The 17,146-nt window shown below is 34.2% G+C and overlaps 1 protein-coding gene across 3 annotated transcripts in view; it reads right to left on the bottom strand.

Moving 5' to 3' along the window:
- The window catches only part of Diaph2 (diaphanous related formin 2), a 765,516-nt gene that overhangs the window by 371,810 nt on the left and 376,560 nt on the right, over window positions 1-17,146 (bottom strand). The gene's annotated exons all lie outside the window — the stretch shown is intronic.

Raw genomic sequence — 17,146 nt, 5'->3', positions numbered from 1 at the left:
ACATACATCATGTGGTCACAGATTAGCACAGTGTGTACTTTTATATGTTATCCCTTCTATTTGTTAGCTAAATACCTACTCACACTTTAAGACCACTCAACTACCACAGTATCTCTGAGTACTTGTCTCTCATAAGAATTTTCTAAGTCATATTTTCGATGCTATGGACAATTGAACACAGTAGTTTTTGCATGTAATATGGATTTTGAAAGCACGGAGAGACCATTTTAATAGTACTTTTAAATCATAGAATCTAGGAGCACGCCATAATATACTAGTTGGTTAATAAATGTTTCTGAATAATTTTTTTTTCTTCACAATAACTCTCATTTGTGCACGCTAAATAGGAATGCAGTTAAATTTAACTTTATTCTTATTTTTATATATAGACACATTCACAAATGCAAGAACACACTCACACATGCACACAGGCAGTGACTACAAAGGCTAGACTTCTCCAGGACACCCTATGTGCCGAGAATTAGGTGAGAGGGAAAGCCAAAGCAAAGTTATAATATTCTCCACTGTGAGATAGACACTGTCATAAATACTAGCATAAGAGATAAATAATGATGTGTGGTAACTTTGAAGCCTCAAGGTGTGAATTTAGTAGATAATATGAAATTAAAGAGAAAAGAGAAAATATACAAAGTAAATTTGTGGCAAATGTCAAGGACTGATATAATTATAAGGAGTTGTCAGACACAGGAGGAAAAAGAGATAAATTTGAGTCACTGTGAAAAACATATGTGTTTTGTCAATGAGTAACAGGAAGAGAAAATGGGAAAAAAAATCAGAACCTATAAGTTTTAAGTTGTGCTAATTAAAATAATGGTATAACATGTCAGAAAATGCTAACTTTAGAGTGATCTAGTTTTAGAAAAGAGAGGGAAGCAATGTAGAAATACTCTGAGAAAGTGGCTATGAACAACTCATTCTCTATGCTGTATTGTTCATAATTATTAAAGAAACAATCCAATTTTATTCATAATTATTGGATACACAATAATACTTGACCTTTTAGCCTAGCACTTCCCAGTTCAACAATCTTAGGTAAACACCTTACTTAATTATAAACTAGGTGTTAGATCAGTAGCTATGGGCCAAGCCATGTTTGTGGAATTCGATACGATAAAGTATTAACAGGACCATGACCATCATCAAACTGGATGTAATGTGAGCCTCCCTTAGTTTGCCATCTTAACATAGTTATTAGTCACCTAAGTCCCTCTGTGACAAGGGTCTCTACTAGCATGATGATTTCTTGTCGGGCCAAATCCCTCTTTCAACTCTCTCCAACTTCAGCTATGTATGTGTCTAGTGATACAAAGTTGTTATTGTTTTTGAAAACCTGACTTTTAAAAGACATTTTACATTCAGCACTGAAAACAATGTTATTCAATATATATTTGTTGCTTGAATGAAAAGGTAAAGATTCCCACACATTCAGTTGGTTTCTTTGTACCCATGAATATACTTTCCCTTTAGCAGGAAGAAATGCGCTGTTTATGTGCAGGAGGGAGAATCAACATGTGTTATCCATGTGTTATGTGCCTATGGGACAGGCACTTTGGTAAGTGCCTTGTATGCATATATTTTTAAATCCTCAAAACAACTCAGTGAATTAGTTATCTCTATGCCCATTTTACAGGTAACATAGAGCATATAGGCAGAGTTAACACAGTTAACAAAGGTTGGTGAAAGAACATAGCCTGTTCACTAATACAAATTCAGATTTAATATTTACTGGATTTAATAATGGGCTATAGGTCATGAAGAAGGTGTTTGGAAAGGGAAACCATTGCACAGGAAGACTGGTCATTAATAATAATGAGTCTTTTCCAACTTCATTGAGTATAATTAATAAATACTACTTTTGCTTTTCCATAGTGATTTATACATGCTCTGATTGTAACATTTATTTCACAATACATAATTTTGTTTACATACTCAGTATCACCCACCAGATTGTGACCTCCTTATAAATGAGGACTATGATCAGATTTCCCCCTGGAATGTTCAATGAATAAATGCTCCAGACAAGCCAAAGATAATTAAGGCTAATTTGATGATTAGAGAAATCTTTGGTGACCTTCAAGTATTGTTTCAGAATAGAGCCAAGGACATAAAATTAAATGAAATGGATAGCCAGAAAGAGGAGGTAATGTGTAAAGATAATTTATTCAAAATATTGACTGTGGATAATAACTGGATAATAGAGGGGGCAGTAGAGCCAGCAGCTGGAAAATGGTGAGGCTAGTGGCAAAAGTTATTATAATTATCATCCTGAATAAGTTCAGCATAATTAGGCCAGAGGAGAATAGGAATTGGAAGAAATAAAAACAGAAAATTAAGAATTCATGGGTACCTGCAACTACCCAGGCCCAGAATCAGGATTAAATGTTGGCCTACCCCAAAACCCACCCCATCTTTGATCTGCTGGAGCACAGCTAGGGGGTGTGTGGTCCTGTGAACCCAAGGCTATAGGATCTCCACAACACAGGGCACACAGGGAAGCAAAGGGATGTTCAGGAAGTCCTAGTGAGGGACAAGTGTCAATACTATAGCAGAGACCAGGGGCCTTGAACCAAACCAATGATTCTTTGCTATGAATACCTGTATGTAAAGCTGTAGGGATTTACTGTGTGACTCACTATATCATACAGCAGCTTCCATGACGAGATTTTCCCTTTTTTCCTTTCCTTTTTTTTTTTTTTAATTTGATTTTGTTTTACTTAGGCGGGGTGATTGCAGGGGCAGAGGGCACATGCAAGGGGAAAGGAGATGGGTGGGATCAGGATGCATGATGTGAAAGACACGAATAAACAATAAAAGAAATTTTAAAAATATGATCCATTATTCTGAAATACAGATTTATATAAACTTATAAATTTAAACAAGTAATGTTTTCATTGTTGTTGCATACTGAGTTTTACTATGAAATCTTTACATTTAGCTTTTAATCATAACATTTTTGTTAATTAGTCTTTTATTTTCTAATTATAATTCATAGCTGATTCTCTTTGCTTATAACTATTTTCTAAAAATATAATATGTATAAAAGCTTTGTGTAAATGATAAGAGAGATTTTATAGTGTTTCTTTGGGAATTATCTCTTAGATTGCTTACTTTTGCAGTTTTGTTGAACCGAGCCATGCTCTTTCTAAAGCAGAAATTACCGATTTGAATTTTTGAGAAAATGGTATGACTACATCTATTAACCATCTACCTTATACCATGTTTTAAAATTTTATTTTGATATGACTACCTTAATAAAAGCTATGTTTTCAAATTAAAAAAAGAATTCATTGTTGCTAGGCTACGGATACAGCTCAGTGGGAGTCTTGAAGAGCCCTGGGTTCAACTCTCAGTACTTTTAAAAGATGGTAAAATAATTCATGGGTATTGACTAGATTATTAAACAGAGACCCTTTGACCAAGAGCATTGGGCCTCATCTGGGAAGGTGTTAGAAATTCAAATCAACTAAATCAGAAACTGAGAGGGTGTTTCTTGCTTTATCAAGGGAAAAATAAGGGGGATGAAGGTGTTGAGAAAACCCCTGGGTAATTCTGATGTATTCCAAGGTCTGAGAGCCACAATGACAAATAAAATTTTCAGGTCAAGAGATACTCAGGCAGTTACCTACAGTTTACCTGCGAAATCTTACAACATTTTTGAAATAACAAGTTCTACGTCTGATATGTTTTCAAAGCTTGATGTCAATTTAAAACTAGAGAATTCTCTAGAAATTTTGGCTACTAAAGGACAGAACTGCTCTGTTCTTAATTAGTTCATATAAAATTATACTGATCTGTATCATAATTTACCACTTACTGGTCCACGAGCACAATAATCAAACAAAATGTGCATGCTGTGCTGTGGAGGCTTCAGATATATTGCTCATAAGTCTTATAAACAGTCCCTTGTTTTTTTCCCTCTACAGTGAGTCTGCTGTACTGTGTTTCAGTGTAGTGGTGGACTAGATAGCCTAGTAGATTATTTACCCCCTCTTAACTAACTTAAGCTGGTAAGTAAATTCTCATTGGCTAATCTAAACTGTCACTCAGACATTTTCTCAGAAAACTTGAGTCAGAAACTTAAAATTTGAGTTGTAGATCATTGGGTTCAATGTGGGCCACAAAAATACCTGTGCTACTAATACCTTTCAGGTTTACATGTCAGGGCTATTAGATTTGTTCTAAGGAGCTCAATGCCTTAACGCTTAGGCCATACAGAATGTACTTATAGGAATGTGACCACACTATGTCTATGAAAATAAAATGAAGTGCCATCCATAAGGCAGCATATGCTAATACTGTGTTACCAGAGTCAGCATCCCAATTTCAGATGCAAAGTAAATTGTGAGAATGTGTTATATAGGAACAAAACAATGGATTTTATGCATCTGCCCCAAAGCAATCTTACACATCAACTTTAGAGTGTTACAGAGAAAATACTCAGCTAACTTCATGAGAATGGTTCACTTCTAGAAAGTAGTAAGAACCGTGTTACACAAATGGCTGTAGAATATATAGTGATCATAGACAAAAATGGAATTGCACATATAGAATAAAAGGAATGCAATGGTAAAGTCGTGCACATATAGAATAAAAGGAATGCAATGGTAAAGTTGTACACATACTCCCTAGTGAAACATTTCTGGATGTATTTAAGGAGGTCTAACATGGAAATGATGTTAAGACTTAAATTTGAGACGAAGGTTCATGCCAATAAACTACATTAGAAGGTGACCCTTTCAGACCCCTCCCTTTCTCCTTATATTTATAAAAATGGCTACAAGAAACTGAGTGAACTTAAGAAGTCCTGTATTAAAAAACAGTTGCCCACTCGCTGTGTGTGTGAAGGTAAAAAGGACCCAAGACACATCTATACTGCATTGATTAACCTTAAAAAGAAATGAGATATTTCATGCAGAGACAGAATCTGGTTGATTCCTTGAAATTAAACCATTTAATCTATCACTGTGATCAGATAATTCCACTTTATTTCTTTTAGTAAAATGTTCCCTAATTATGGCTTATTTTCCCCTATTATATTTATATATTCATGGAACAGTTAATATTTAAGCAATCATGAATGCTCCAGTGCATACTTCAAAACAACTACTACTGCTTGCCAGTCTTGATACAGCACATGAATTCTAATGTTAGTTTCCTTTATTTAAAAAAAAAAAGTTCTGTGCTCTCTTCAAAGGTTGTTTACAAATTATTGCTTTCTTCAACACCAGCAGACATTGCAATAACATTGAGAAAGATAATGTACTTTTAAAGATTGCAATTACCATAAAGATATTATCTCTGCAGCAACGACCAGACAGGTCTAACACATGCATTCCTGGCTTTGTTTCTGAATCTGTCACCAAAACTCGTTTGTTTTTTTTTTAAGGTGTTACATGACCACGGTTGACACTAATTCAGCCAAATGTAATGTACACTGGAAAAAATGTCCTAATTCTCTATGTAGGCTTGATTGTCCCTTTTTTACACTCTCGATTTTTCTATTATAATGGTACTTCCAAAAAAAAGGGAACAGATGATATCAATTGTATAAAAAGTCATGCAATTTAAGAGCTTTACACTTGTTAATTTATGGTAGCAATCTGGGAAAGCAGAACTTAAACTTGAAACCATGACAACATTAAATGTAATAAGTATTCATCTCAATTGCCACCTTCAGGCCCAGCAGTGTATTTGTGCTATTAGTTTCTCAGAGAAGACAAATTCTGCTTTCCTACACTCACTGCTCTATCTCTTAGGGTTTTCCTTATAGTATCACTTATTCAAAGAGAATGCACTACACACGCACTACTCTGAAGTAGCCAGGACCAGTGGAGAATCAGCAGCCACTTATGCTCATTTAGGAAAGGCCACAATGAATTAATGAAACATGTCTGTACTTTACAAACAAAAGCAGGTCTGCTACTTTTAAGTGCTTTCAGTTAATCAACCGGTCTACAGTAGGCCTACCAAACAAGTTCTTCTGAGAATAGTTTTAAGAAAATCAAATTATTTTTAAATTGATATAAACATAGTCTATAAGCATAAGTATCTCAGGTTTTTAACAGCTTCTTCAATAAGGCTTGGTTTATACAAATACTAAAACCACTCATTTTTTTTATTGTAATGAGCAGTTTTACTTAAACTTGACTATATGAAGTTTGAGAGAAAGTGTAATAGAACATGGGCAAAAATGCAGGTAGATGACACTCAAAGGTCTGCCATTAGTGCAAGAGTAACTCTGGTAGTCAACAATAAATTTTTTGAAAGGCAAAATCAACAACAATGAAAAATAGCTGTTTGGGAGTTGCTTAAATATATTTATGTTGGTAGCTTTCTTTAATCAATCATTCATTCACTCATCTTCAATTCTCTATATAAGTTTATCATATGAATTAATAGTAATCATTTTCTGCTGTTGAATGTTTTTTCTTATTACTTTCTGTTTTTGCAGCTCTGGACATGATTATTACTGATACCTTATCAGTGATATCTTACTACAGGCAATGCAGCTGCAAACCCTCTTTTTCATTGTAAGAAATGAATATAAAATTTAGCATTATAAACATTTGGAGTTTAGTGACACTAAAGACATTCACATGCCTGTACAATCACTCCCACTATTCATAATCAGAACTTCTTGTCATCCTAAGCTAAAACATTAGACACTAACAGTCTGTCCTCTTTTTAACCTTCAGGTCACTATATCTCTAGTTTCTGTGTAAATCTGACTATTCTAAGTACCTCATATAAGGACAAGATTCATTGATGATGCAGCATGTACCAGACATTCATTGCTTAATCTTATGGTAGTGATACGCAGTCAAATGTCAAAGGAGGAGGACTTGTTGAAAAGAAGGGTTCCAGCAGGAAGAGAAAAGAAGGTGAGAGGACGGGGGGTTGGAGTGAAAATAAAATTCACTAGATAAACATATGAAACTGTCAAACAACAACCAAAAATTAACAAAGATAAAAATAAGTGTAGTGCAAATTGGTAACTGCCTGGAGATGCAGAGTAGATCAAGAGAACAGGGTTGTGAGGAATCTATACTAGGGACTGTGGTGGGGAATCTGTAGTACTAGAGAAATGCCAATTTCACCAAACTTTATTCTAATTGTATAAGTTTTATTGTATGCCAATTATGTCTCATAAAAATTCCCTAAATACCAGCTGAGGATCAATTCTCTTAATCACTAACAAATTTGACTGCTACTGCTGCTGCAAAACAAAACAAAACAAACAAAAAATACACAAAAAACTAAATTGATGCTTTACGAAATCAATAAACACTCTGGATTTTCTCATATATGCTATAAAAGCTGAAATTTGGGGGTGCTACACAACTTGAAATGGGCCAGGCTATTGCTGATGAAAAATTCTGACAACGAAGAATGTGTATCACTTTCCAAATATTTCAATATGATTTACAATAATTTTTCATGTTCCTTCATAACAGATTTCTAAATATCATACTTTAAAAATGTTTAGGTTTTAGATGTGACATGACGGTAGAACTGGTCCAGATTAGAGCATGAGGATATTAACCTCATAATGGGCTATTAGGAAGTGACCACGGTATTAAAGGTTATATCATATCTCTGTTCCCATCTAGGTTATTTCTGCTTCATTTCTGCCATGAGTTGAGCTTCTTTGCTCCACCACAAGCTCCAGACATAATATTCTACTTGCTTCTGTCTGAAAACCACAAAAGCAACCCATTCTCATCTGAAACCATGAAGCCATGTGTGCCAATCTTTCCCTCTAGCAAGTTGTGTATTTTGGGGTTTTTTGTCACTAAAACAGAAAACTGATGAGATACAGGTGTACATGATAAAGATTTCATTGAATTTAAAGAGTAAATTCCTTTCTCTAAACAGCCTCCAAGTAGTTTACATTTCATCATGTCTGAATCCTTCAAACTGAGCAATAAAAATAAAAATGTTTCATTCATACTTATGTAAATAAAAATCATGAAAGTCTCTTGCTATTGGAAGCAGTACTTGATTTTTCTGCCTGATTAGTGAAATAAGGGTTGCACACACAAAATAGTTTTAGTTACACAATTATATTATTGTTTTGACTCGGTAGTGCTAAATTTTATAGAACTATTTTTAAAAACTAACATTTAATAAAGATGGGAAAAAGGAAGAGGATTATGGGAAGTGAATACATGATGTACTTGGACTTAAATATATTATTATGAAACTCATCACTGTACAACGAATGCTAATGAAAATGTGCAAAAAATAAATGCAGAAGGTACACAGTAACTGCTATCCATAAATCCAGTTGCAGGTGCTCCAAAGCCCTCTTCTGACTTCCACAGGCAGCAGGCATGCATGCAGTGCACACATTTACACACATGCAAAAAATTCACATACATAAAAATAATTTAAAAAGAGATGTGTATTCTGAGATTCCATTACGTAAATGAAGAAACTAAAAGAATAGGAATAAAGAAAAAAATGTTAAGGCTTTGTGCTCACCCTCATGACAGAATTCAGGGAAAATCAAACTGAAAAGAAAGGAGCAATGCTCATGTTATACACGGGACTGGTATTATCCCTTTCCATTGCATAGAAGTACAGCAGTTTTACAGTGTGAGATGTCACCCACAGAGTGCCTTTTTGCCTGGTAGTTAGTTAGCAAGTATTTATGAGCAACATAATTTATTTTTCGTGTGTGTTGCTATATTGTGTCCATCCATCCCCCTTACAGCCGTCCCCACACACTTTTCCCCTCTCTTTGGCTTTAGCATTACAGTGTTCTTTATGTACCATTAAACTCATGAAGCAAAAAGATTGGAAATATGTGTGGTTTTTCTTTTTTCCTGCAAAATTCCTAGCAGTGGGTTCCACAAAGAATAAAGGTTCAATAAATGTGGCTGTAATTACTAGCATGGAAAAAGTATTTAAATAGATATAAATAATTCCTAACGCCTCTAATATTATCACAGACCTTTATGTTAGTATAAACTGCCACTTTATAAACTTCCGTCCAGTCATTGGCTCCCCTTATTAAGGTTGTGCAATGCGTTCATTAGGAAGGCTTCATTTAACTGGAAAACCAGCTTGTGACATGATTGGTCACATTCAGTCACAGTAGCCATGTTTTATTTTGCACAACAGTTTCAAACAGGGTTTAAATCCCCTTCAAACAGAGCTTTTATAGAATAAAAAAGCATTTGTTTTCAAACTTACTAATTATATTCACTAAATGCTGCTCATGTTGTCGACTTTCCCCACTGTGAGAATTACAAAATCAGTCATAAGATTAAACTCAGAAAATGACTACAGCAATTCACAGAATACTAAGCCAGCTGGGTTCATTTAAATCTTCTGTGGAAACAGTCTTCATGGTGAACCAAGTAAGACCCACAGATAGTCCCAGAAATCTTCACTTCTTTTCTGTTCTGGTGCTGCAAATGTTTACAACCACTTTGAATAAATGGGAAAATCATCAAAAAGCACCCAGAAAATTTTCTAAACTAAAAAATGTTTTATTTCAGTTAGCTACAGCTCTCAACCCAACACTTGTCATTATTACTGTTTAATCACAATTATTTCACAAATCTAGTTGTGAAAAAAATATTACTTGAGTGTTTTGAGTTAGTGAATACTTTTTGGATGAAAGAAAAGGACCTGGAGAGTATGCTTAAATAGGGGGCAGAAATTTTTCAAGAAATAATAAAAAAAAACATGTTGAGAGAGAGAACAAAGATGACTTTTAAACAGTTGGGATTGATGAGGAATACCAATCAAGTCTGCATTTACAAAGCACTGTTCTCTAAAGAATTCAATCAACTGAAGATTAGAGGATTTAATGAAGTTTTGACACAACTTAAACTATAGTGTTGTAAATGTGCTAATCTAAAAAGATGTAATCAAATTCTGAGAAAACAAACAAGTGTTACACTTAAAGTATCAGCAGAATCATTTACACCATGTATATAAATAAATATTTCAGTTTTGAAGATACTCTTTAAATCAGCTCACAAGTACTAGGCTTCAGCCTCTAAAGTTTAGACAAAAGGAGAAGAAAGGAGATCTAAGCTATGAGCTGGTTTTTACTCTCTCAAAGTTCAAGTCCACAGAAAATTATCTTCTAAGAAGCACATTCCTTCATAACTACAACAATTTGAAGAAGTCCACAAGCAAACTTAACACCTGCTATATTTGGCTTCTCTGAAAATTAATCTCACAACTAGTCACAGAACACATTCCTCACACTGATCTATTTAAAAAAGCTGATTTCAAAATGCTGTTCTGCAAAAAAAAAAAAAAAAAAAAACCAAAAAAAAGCCGGGCGGTGGTGGCGCACGCCTTTAATCCCAGCACTCGGGAGGCAGAGCCAGGCGGATCTCTGTGAGTTCGAGGCCAGCCTGGGCTACCAAGTGAGTTCCAGGACAGGCACAAAGCTACACAGAGAAACCCTGTCTCGAAAAACCAAAAAAAAAAAAAAAAAAAAAAAAAAAAAAAAAAAAAAAAAAAAAAAAAAATCAAAATGCTGTTCTGAGGGAAAGAATTTTGTAAAATGAATTATTCTACTTTTCCTTCTTCTGTTTAAAACTAAGTCAAATGCTGTATTACAGTGTTATTTAATATATAAATTATATTGGTAGATAATTTAAAAAAATTAATCTTTTTTTTTTAAACTGGGGACTGACCTCAGAAATACTCTATCAAGGAAATGTAACAGCAATTATGTTCCATTGTGTTCTCTCTATCCCTTCCTCCCCCGTGTCCCTCCTTCCGCCACCCTTCCTCTCCCTTTCCTCTTGCCCTTTTTCCCTTCAACACTACTCTGTTTTGTGCGACAAGGTCTCACTCTGTAAGCTGCAACTCACTATTTAGCACAGGCTAGCTTAAAACTTCCAGGCAATCCTATTGCCTCAGCCTCTCATGTGATGGGATTAAAGGTATGACATTCCATATTCAGCATCTTTTTTTGTTGTTGTTGTTCACTTTTCAGTTTCTGGCAAAGTCTCCCTAAATTGCCTAGATTGGCATTCAACTCTACATGTTGCTCAGGCAATGCTTAAGCCTGCTATCTGCTTTTCTCCGCCTGTATTCACGTTTCAAACAATCATGGTACTATTACTTATTTCCAACATTTATAGGGCTACAACTCTTAAACATAAACTCAGAAGTGGGATTTATTCATTTTGATTTTAAATAGTATGAGGGTATTAGAGGTCAGGACTTCTGATTAAATTTATGAACTGGTAACCAAATATCTTGATCACCAAAGAAATTAGATGACTAAAACAATCTTGTTATTACCACAAGCCAATGTGCACAAGTCTGTATGGACAGTTTAACATTCCATGCTTTAAGATATATACTTAGTAACATAATGAGAACTAAACTTTAGGCAGAGTGCTTTCATTAAAAAAAAACCCTAAATTTAACATTATATAACTTTCTATTAATTTAAAAGCTTCTAGATTTATTTACTTAAGTGATATTAATGTCTCCTACTTTATAATTTCAAATTTTGGTATGTTGATTTACATGAAAACCTGTAGGGGACAAAACTCATGGCAGTAACTGAGTCTAGAATATCACCAATAGCGCAGTAAGACAGCAGTAGAACATTCTTCTTGTGCTCAAGAGGATTTATTGGTTCTCAAAGATGAGAATCCAATAAAGAAAAACAATAAAGCACAATGGGTATAATTAAAAGACAAATATTTCATAAGCTGAACAAAAGAAACTATTTAAACTGTCACTGATATCCTGTCCTTGTGTCCTGTGGTACTTAGTTATTTCAAATGTCTTATTCTTGCTTCAATGTAATATAATGAAATGCAGACAAACTCTCAAACTGAAATGTTTGTGTCCAGTGGTTATGAATTATGAATACATTGTATGGTGTGTCATTATATGTTGACATTTTAAACATGATGTGCCATGAATGAATTCCCTTACATTTGCTGTAGCACTGAATCTTATATCAATAAATATCAACCAAAGACATGAAAACACATTACTGCAAAGAATGTCAAAAGAAGGAAAATTTAAAAGACTCATGGGAAGACAAAAATCTAGGACAATCTAACAATTCTTCCTATTCTATCTTTCTTATCATAAGATTTGTTTTAGAAAGCTAATTATAAGCCTGTATCATTTATTTCTCAGCAAACTGTGAAATTTCCCTCCAACCTAAGTAATAAGCATCGATTTAAAAAAACAATCACATTTCAGAGAGTCAAATGTGTCAGAAAAAATCCTGTGGTTGGCTGAAATAGTTTGAATACACTGTCTTTTTTTATTAAGAGATTTTCTGTTCATTTTACATACCAACCACAGATTCCACTGTCCTCCCTCCTCCCTCTCGCCAGCCTTCCCCACAACCCACTCCCTATTCCAACCTCCTCCAAGGCAAGGTTTCCCATGGGGAGTCAGCAGAGCCTGGTACATTCAGTTGAGGCAGGTCCAAGCCCCTCCTTCCTGCACCAAGGCTGCTCAGAGTGTCTCACCATAGGCAGACACTGTCATTGAATGATCACTCATAAGCCATCACTAAACTACTGAGAATAATTTTCATAGTAAGAATATGCTCATAATTGTGAGAAACAGATGTCATTAAAAGGAAGCTAAATATTTATGTCAAAAATTAACTATAAACCTGTATTTAACCCAACTACCTGGCATTCACTCAAGCCTAATTGAGAGTTTTATATGTGACAGACATTGAGGACGTAATGTAGAATAAAGTACCGTTCCAAATTTCAAGGGTTCAGAGTTGAGACACAAAAACAAAATAAGGTGAAGTCCCCATATGAGGATGTCATGAGAAAGTGGTCATCAGCAGTTAAATGAAGGAGACCTCAAGAGAAACCAACCAGCATCTTGGTCTTTGAATTATGGTCTTGGAAAATATGAGAAAATAATTTTCTTTTATTTAAACCTCTGAGCCTGTGCTATTTTCTCATGGTACCTGAATTGTCTAATATACAGGTCCAAGTATTCACCTCTCTGAGCATCCAGTTTTTATTTTATTTTATTTTGTTTGTGTGTTTTACGATAGACCAAAAAAGAATATTAGCCCTCATTTTATGCTAAACTACTAACAATTACAATACAATGCACATTATTTTTAATAAAAATGATTGGACATTGTGAAAATTTAGAAGAATTTACATGTTACTGACATGGACTATGTTTTTCCTTAGATTTTCTCTTTGATTATTTACAAATTTTACTGTCTATATACAGTGGGTATATTCTCTAGGGATCATATTTAATGGTAAGTAATCTTCTATTTCACAATGCAACTAAACTTATTTTAATTCCCTTCTTACAACTTCTATGATGGTGAATGAAATGCTTTGATATTTGGAGTGTCTTTAGCATCAGAATGATTAATCATTGATATGACCAACTATGATATGTTTAACATTATAATTTCTCAATATACTTTAGCACAATCATTTAATTGGACCTAAGAACAGCATTATACAAGGATCAGTGCATTTCAATATCTACAGAAAAATAAAGTGAAGTTCAACGAGCCTTAGACGTGATTACTTGGGCAGGGAGTGGCTTTATAATACACATTAGGTCAATAAGCTTCTACTAAAAGTTGTAGTCAAATACAGAACAAAGAGCAGAAAAATGGTTGAATACAATACATTCCCAGTGAAATGTCCTTTAAAGACTTTTAGTTTGCTTCTGCTACATGAATTTTTAAGCAGCTTAGGAAATACATGTATTATGGGGATGGGCATTTTGCTTGTATATGTCTGTCCATCATAGGCATGCAGTACCTGCAGAGGCCAAGAGAAGGTGTCAGATCCCCTGGAAATGCAGTTGCGGACAGTTGTGAGCCACTATTTGGGTGCAGGGAATCAAACCAGGGGCTTCTGGGAGAACAGTCAGTGTTCTTAATCACTGAGCTATCTTTAAAGTCTGGTTGTTCCTTTAAAGACAATTTCTTCAGCTTTTCTACATTTCTGGTTGAGTTATCTCAGATACTTCCAACAAATGCCATTTTTCTCTTGAATCAGAAAGTTACATTTGGCTATAAGTTACTAAACATCCATTTCTAATGAAAGCATAGAGAATGCTTGATTTTTCTTGAACGTTTTATTTACATATATGTTATATATGCTATTACACACTGAAAACAAAATAAACAATGTTCCTGAAGTGCAGCATTGGAATCACTTAGACTTTCACTGACTAACAGAGTAATACAGACAAGCTTGCACTGTAAGTTCATCTTCATTTAGATGGGTTTGATTACACTAAAGCATACTGGTTTGATGACTCACAAGTACAAGTGATAATTCACTACTGAAATTAAAAAAAACATTTTATAATCATTATAACCTTTAGTGTTATTTGTAATTTTGGTTAACTCATTTGTTTTCCTTTTCTCCCCAAATATCATACCAGCCAATTTTGACCATCTAAATATTTTATATTATACAATGAAGCATATCTTATAAGTTTAATTACTTACATCAATCCTCCTTTTTAAGGAGATGAGTATTTTAATGGTTCTTTTGAAAAGCATTAGATAATAATTTTAAAATCAAAGAAAGGGATTTATCATTAGAAAAATTTAGGTGAGAAATGGTATCATTTTTGAAGCACAATCAGTATTTTTCATGAAGAATTCCTGCTGCAATTTATTAAAGAAAAAAATCATCCAAGTAGTCTTTTATAAGTGAAATTTAACAGAAATTCTAGCTAATCATGTATCAGTAGTTAATTCCAGTTTTTAAAAGATGACAGATCTAAGCTAACTATTTCTATGCACGTCAGAAAATTTCTGTCACTGTAGACATTTACATCTACTCAGAATCCTTTGTATTCTAGGGACATCTTTTTATTCCTACACATTGTGAGAACATCAACCATGTATATGATATTTCTCTTTATTAATGACATGTATTTTCCCAGAAGTATTTCCTGGAAGATAAAAATCCAGCTGAAAAGTGTTTGTGGGGGGATATTGTAAAATCTTTACTTCTGTTTCCTTTAGAACACCTATTACTACATGATAGTATTTCCCCCAAGACGATATTTTATTTTATTTGAACTTGGCAAAAATCTTTGTGCTAAATCCTTTGAGCATACCTCTAGTGATAGATGTCAGATCAGTGCTATATGGAAAAACTTTAATTTGACAGGAAGAAAGCTCTCTCCAAAATATAAGACATAAAATAAAACCTTTCTGTGAGATTAATATAATCTTTTGTTCTTATATATAAATGAATCATTCATTCTTGTTTCAAGGTAATAACTTCATGTAATAAATCTGGATAAAGCAAAATTAAGGCAGTTTAAAAGTGACATATTTGTTCAACATAGAAGAGTTAGCTTAAGATATGTATATATAAATTAAATGCAAAATACATATGCAATGATATCAAGTATATACAATATAAATTTATGCACTTTATTTAATATACATCTTTATAATCATAAACCAAAAGTATAGATTCACAAACTGTACATAGAAATTATATTCAAACTGAGTAGCCTCTTAGTAAGGCATGATCTTATTAGGGTGGGCTATATGGCATATTATTGAATGAACAGGACCACAGTAGTTTTACCCTATGAATACAGAGCTAATTATTCTTATTTATTGCAAGTATTGCCTTATTCTTCCTGGTGTTATCTAATGACGTGTTCCCCATTATCACAAGAAGAGAGAATACAACTATTCTTGATAAAACCTCTGGCATTTTCAAATTGTCTATTTTGTTATTATTATCTTTTCTTATAACTCTTAAAGAAATATCATTAGCAAAGGGATAGTCAAATTCTCATTATATATATCATCTATACATGCCACCCCTTGTACTTATATGGGTTAAAATTACCACAATCAAATCATTTTTCACAAATCATTTGTGGATTTGTACCTTGTATAGGACAATGTATGAATAATAAGGAAGGACATATTCATCTGGGATTCTTGTTAGAAGATATGTCTAGAAAGAGCCAAACCTCTGCACTATTTTCTGATCTTGGAGGGGAATAAACAGTGGAAGCACGGGGAGATGTCAAAGAAAGATTACCTCTCTCCAGGTGCATTTTCATCTCAAGCTTCCTTAAAGGCCTTCACCTCAAAATCTGTTCAGTTGTCTGTATGAAACAGACAGATCTTTTCCTTAAACAAGTTAGGTTGCCTTGTATGAACATATACAATCACTTTGAGGATTCTTTGTTTCTTTGCCTCCTTTTCATAAGCCTCAAAAATAATACTTAAAAATTGTCCAGTCAAAGCAGTAATATTATTATTTCATTTTAAAGTTTTAGGCAGATATCTTGATAATAAGTGAGAACTTAGGGGCTCAATGCTACCCAGAAACAGTTTTGTTTTAATAGAACTCAATGATCAAATCACATTCAAAGACAAATTGCTGGCTCTTTTCCTCTTATAATTAAGCTCTTCAAATATTTCTGGAGAAAAAATAAGTAAAAAGAGAGTGAAACATGAGGTTAAATACATTTTATAAAGACAAATTTTGTATTGGCTATAACTTCCAAGAAGATTTAAACAGAAGGACATGAGTAAAAACGACTTCACCTAGATGCCCTTCAACTGAAGAATGGATAAAAAAAAAGTGGTACATATACCCAATGGAATACTACTCAGCAGAGAAAAACAATGGCATCATGAGGTTTGCAGACAAATGGATGGATCTAGAAAAAATCATCCTGAGTGAGGTAACCCAGACTCAGAAAGACAAACATGGTATATACTCACTCATAGGAGAATACTAGATGTGGAACAAGGATTACTGAACTGATACTCACATCACCAGGGAGGCTACCTGGAAAACAGGACCCCAAGAAAGACATGGGGATAGCCCAATGACGGAGAAATGGAAGAGATCTACATGAACAGCCTGGTCATGAGTGGGGGTAATAAAGGGCGAGGGTCGAGGGAAAGAGAGCTTAGGGGAGCAGGAGATCCCAGCTGGATCAACAACAGAGAGGGAGAACAAGGAATAGGAGACCATGGTAAATGAAGACCACATGAGAATAGGAAGAAGCAAAGTGCTAGAGAGGCCCACAGAAATCCACAAAGGTACCCCCACAACAGACTGCTGGCAATGGTTAAGAGACAGCCCGAACTGACCTACTCTGGTGATGGGATAGC

This window comes from Peromyscus californicus, unplaced genomic scaffold (genome assembly GCF_007827085.1).
Source record: "Peromyscus californicus insignis strain IS unplaced genomic scaffold, ASM782708v3 Scaffold_10__1_contigs__length_136768540, whole genome shotgun sequence".
In the NCBI taxonomy this organism is placed as follows: Eukaryota; Metazoa; Chordata; class Mammalia; order Rodentia; family Cricetidae; genus Peromyscus; species Peromyscus californicus.
The sequence above is the reverse complement of the archived record's forward strand: the minus strand, read 5'-3'. Positions and strand labels throughout refer to the sequence as shown.